Genomic DNA, 5110 nt, shown 5'->3' with positions numbered 1-5110 from the left:
TTGTGAATGTGCATGATGATTATAACAAGGCAGATTAAATAGTATTCCTTTCTGAATGTGCATGATGATTATAACAAGGCAGATTAAATAGTATTCCTTTCTGAATGTACATGATGATTATAACAAGGCAGATTAAATAGTATTCCTTTCTGAATGTGCATGATGATTATAACAAGGCAGATTAAATAGTATTCCTTTCTGAATGTACATGATGATTATAACAAGGCAGATTAAATTGTGAATGTGCATGATGATTATAACAAGGCAGATTAAATAGTATTCCTTTCTGAATGTACATAATGATTATAACAAGGCAGATTAAATTGTGAATGTGCATGATGATTATAACAAGGCAGATTAAATAGTATTCCTTTGTGAATGTGCATGATGATTATAACAAGGCAGATTAAATAGTATTCCTTTGTGAATGTGCATGATGATTATAACAAGGCAGATTAAATAGTATTCCTTTCTGAATGTGCATGATGATTATAACAAGGCAGATTAAATAGTATTCCTTTGTGAATGTACATGATGATTATAACAAGGCAGATTAAATAGTATTCCTTTGTGAATGTGCATGATGATTATAACAAGGCAGATTAAATAGTATTCCTTTGTGAATGTACATGATGATTATAACAAGGCAGATTAAATAGTATTCCTTTCTGAATGTACATGACATATTTTCATCTGTAATCAGCAACACAGAGGGGGTGAAAAAAAAGGCTAGTTTTTATTTTTTTTTTTTTTAAATACCATGTGAGCACAGCATACCAGGCACTTTTTTTTTCTGGTGTCCCAAAACGTGTGGTATCCCGCTTGCTGCTTGTTCAGAACACCGCCCCTAGAATTCTGACTAAAACCAGGAAAAGTGAACATATTACCCCTGTTTTGGCCTCTTTACACTGACTCCCTGTGCAGTATAGAATTGATTTTGCTGTTAATTTATAAGGCCCTGAATGGATTAGCACCTAGTTATTTGCATGAGTTACTGACCCTGTATCTTCCAAACCACACTCTGAGATCACAGGATGTGGGGCTGCTGGTTATTCCGAGGGTCAACAAAAGCAACACGGGAGGGCTTTTTCTTGTAGAGCTCCTAAATTATGGAATGCTCTGGTCAGGGAAGCTGGGACCGGTACAGTTTGCAAGTGGTTTGTTCTTTTTTTCTGCTTTGTACTGTACAGTGCTTTGCAATACTTTTGTCTAAAAAGCGCTATATAAATGCAATAAATACATATATATAATATCTATTTTGGAGCAGGTAGCAGAGAGGGAAGCAGCGGAGCAGAATAGAAGAAGGAGCGGAGTGGAGCGGAGTGGGAATCACAAGCAGAGGAGCGGAATAGAAGAAGGAGCGGAGCGGAGTGGGAATCACAAGCAGTGGAGCGGAATTGAAGAAGGAGCGGAGCGGAGTGGGAATCACAAGCAGTGGAGCGGAATTGAAGAAGGAGCGGAGTGGAGCGGAGTGGGAATCACAAGCAGCGGAGCGGAATAAAAGAAGGAGCGGAGTAGAGCGGAGTGGAGCAGAGGATATAAGCGGTGAGCGGAATCCTGCTCACATTCTGTGCCTCTGAACGGAAGGGGGGTGTTAAAAATAATCTTGAATCCTGATTTATCTAACGATCCAGGAAAACACGGACAGGAGTGGCAACCCTACATTTCCAAATGTGTGTGTTTTTTTTTTTTTTTTGTTAGACTGGTAACATCAAACGCCGTACAAAGGACACACTTATTTAATATATTTAAATTAGAAAATGGTATTTGTTTAGTTTTATTTTCAGAATATCCTTAAGCATTTTTTAAATCAACAAAGATAAGGTGAATTCAATGCTCCCGCTCAGAAGCTGACCAAACACTTGTGAGATAACATTGCACTGCGCTCATCCACATTATTATTATTATTATTATTATTATTATTATTATTATTATTATTATTATTATTATTATTATCATCATCCGTGCAACCATTTAATCTAAAAACCGTCTTACAATCTACTGGCAGCTGCACGTCATTTAATTAAACGGTGTACACAGGTATGCGTTTCATATCCCTCAGTTAATTAAACGGTGTACACAGGTATGCGTTTCATATCCCTCAGTTAATTAAACGGTGTACACAGATATGCGTTTCATATCCCTCAGTTAATTAAACCGTGTACACAGGTATGCATTTCCTATCCCTCAGTTAATTAAACCGTGTACACAGGTATGCATTTCCTATCCCTCAGTTAATTAAACCGTGTACACAGGTATGCATTCCCTCTCTGTTCCTGACACACGTATAACAACATTCTGCATTCTGTTTTCATTAGGAGTCTAGTGGGCCACACTCATTTTATCGATGGTGTATTTCTAACGCAAGCCCGCATTGGATCCCATGTGTACAGTGATAGCGCAGCATACATTGCTGTGAGAAGAGGCGACTTACAGCCTGTTTGTATTTTATTTTACTATTATTTATTTATTTATTTCTTAGCAAACGTCCTTATCCAGATATCACAGTACAAACTATCACATTACAGAATATCACATCACAGACAAGATCAGTTATAAAGTACAATACAATCAGTAGCAAATACGGTCAGATTCAAATAAGAGCAAAATAAAGAATACAGTGTCAGTAAATAATTCCATTTAAGAGCGGGTTCGACTGAAAGCAGGTAACTTACAGTACAAACATTTGCTTCTACGAGTAAAGTCCAGTTCGAGCGCGTAGTGAGTACGATGAGGGGGCGAGAACGATGTCAAAGAAGGGCATTACAGAAAGCGAGTACAGACACCCATACGAGTAACATCAAACACAAGACACAGTGAGCACTTAGAGAATACCGCGAGGTACGGGGCAGCTCAGTGCAGGTAAGCTGATGCAAGTACTGGTACAGCTGGGTGCCATATAGTCCAGTCGATAGTTTGCTGATTTAATGCAACCTTTTACTTGTATTATTATTATTATTATTATTATTATTAAAGCGTTAGCTATTCAAATTATAACACCGAGTGCGTGTTGCTATTTCTGTACACTGCTGCCTTGTAATCAAACACCAAACAAACGCAAACACTTCAGTTCTGAAACATGAAGCTGTTACTCGTTGCTGTGTATTTACAACTAAACTAACAGCCCGAACTAAACTGTACTGTTCCGCACACTGGCCAGCTCCGCCCCTCCACCACACTTTATGATTTGCTGACGGTGAGACGGTTGAAAGATATTTGTATCAGCGATTGGTTGCCATGCTTAGCCATCAAATGAAATGATTCCTTCCTTTTGTGCCGCTCAGCTGCATTCCAAAGGCTGCACGCTGTCAGGCACCGAGAGACGGTTTCAAGGCGCTCCCAACCCCCCTTGCTTGACTCGGGTTCATTAGTGTGTGGCTTTCAACTGCATAAGTGTGAAGCTAATACTTGAGTTAAAACTATGCTCTGCACATGTAAACAACGGAACACGACTGTAGAGCATTGCACAAAACAAAAACAAGTGTACAAGGTCCTCAGGCTGGAGCCCGGAGTCCCCTGAGGTTCCAGCGAGATTTCTAATGGCTTATTTACATAGAGCACTAGGAAGGGTTAAAGAGGCCTGCAATTACTTAAACAAATTAAACTCTGATCAAGTTACAGTACACACAATTATATACATAACTCATAGCAATTATAACAATGGGGAAATAAAAGTACAAATCCAGCTGAAACCAATTTATACCAAATAGATTGAGTGCAAATTTAAAATTCAATAAAAACCTTATTCTACCAGTTTTTTCTCGTGATTCTACCAGTTTTTTCTCGTGATTCTACCAGTTTTTTCTTGCGATTCTACCAGTTTTTTCTTGCGATTCTACCAGTTTTTTCTTGCGATTCTACCAGTTTTTTCTTGCGATTCTGCCAGTTTTTTCTTGCGATTCTACCAGTTTTTTCTTGCGATTCTACCAGTTTTTTCTTGCGATTCTACCAGTTTTTTCTCGCGATTCTACCAGTTTTTTCTCGTGATTCTACCAGTTTTTTCTTGCGATTCTACCAGTTTTTTCTTGCGATTCTGCCAGTTTTTTCTCGCGATTCTACCAGTTTTTCCTCGTGATTCTACCAGTTTTTTCTTGCGATTCTACCAGTTTTTTCTTGCGATTCTACCAGTTTTTTCTTGCGATTCTACCAGTTTTTTCTTGCGATTCTGCCAGTTTTTTCTTGCGATTCTACCAGTTTTTTCTTGCGATTCTACCAGTTTTTTCTTGCGATTCTACCAGTTTTTTCTTGCGATTCTACCAGTTTTTTCTTGCGATTCTACCAGTTTTTTCTCGCGATTCTACCAGTTTTTTCTCGCGATTCTACCAGTTTTTTCTCACGATTCTACCAGTTTTTTCTCACGCGATTCTACCAGTTTTTTCTTGCGATTCTGCCAGTTTTTTCTCGCGATTCTGCCAGTTTTTTCTTGCGATTCTGCCAGTTTTTTCTCACGCGATTCTACCAGTTTTTTCTTGCGATTCTACCAGTTTTTTCTTGCGATTCTGCCAGTTTTTTCTCACGCGATTCTACCAGTTTTTTCTTGCGATTCTACCAGTTTTTTCTCGCGATTCTGCCAGTTTTTTCTTGCGATTCTACCAGTTTTTTCTCTCGCGATTCTACCAGTTTTTTCTTGCGATTCTACCAGTTTTTTCTCACGATTCTACCAGTTTTCTCTCGCGATTCTACCAGTTTTCTCTCGCGATTCTGCCAGTTTTTTCTTGCGATTCTACCAGTTTTTTCTCTCGCGATTCTACCAGTTTTTTCTTGCGATTCTACCAGTTTTTTCTCACGATTCTACCAGTTTTCTCTCGCGATTCTACCAGTTTTCTCTCGCGATTCTACCAGTTTTTTCTCACGATTCTACCAGTTTTTTCTCGCGATTCTGCCAGTTTTTTCTTGCGATTCTGCCAGTTTTTTCTCACGCGATTCTGCCAGTTTTTTCTTGCGATTCTACCAGTTTTTTCTTGCGATTCTGCCAGTTTTTTCTCACGCGATTCTACCAGTTTTTTCTTGCGATTCTACCAGTTTTTTCTCGCGATTCTGCCAGTTTTTTCTCACGCGATTCTACCAGTTTTTTCTTGCGATTCTACCAGTTTTTTCTCACGATTCTACC

The sequence above is a fragment of the Acipenser ruthenus genome, chromosome 4, assembly GCF_902713425.1.
Source record: "Acipenser ruthenus chromosome 4, fAciRut3.2 maternal haplotype, whole genome shotgun sequence".
In the NCBI taxonomy this organism is placed as follows: domain Eukaryota; kingdom Metazoa; phylum Chordata; class Actinopteri; order Acipenseriformes; family Acipenseridae; genus Acipenser; species Acipenser ruthenus.
The sequence above is the reverse complement of the archived record's forward strand: the minus strand, read 5'-3'. Positions refer to the sequence as shown.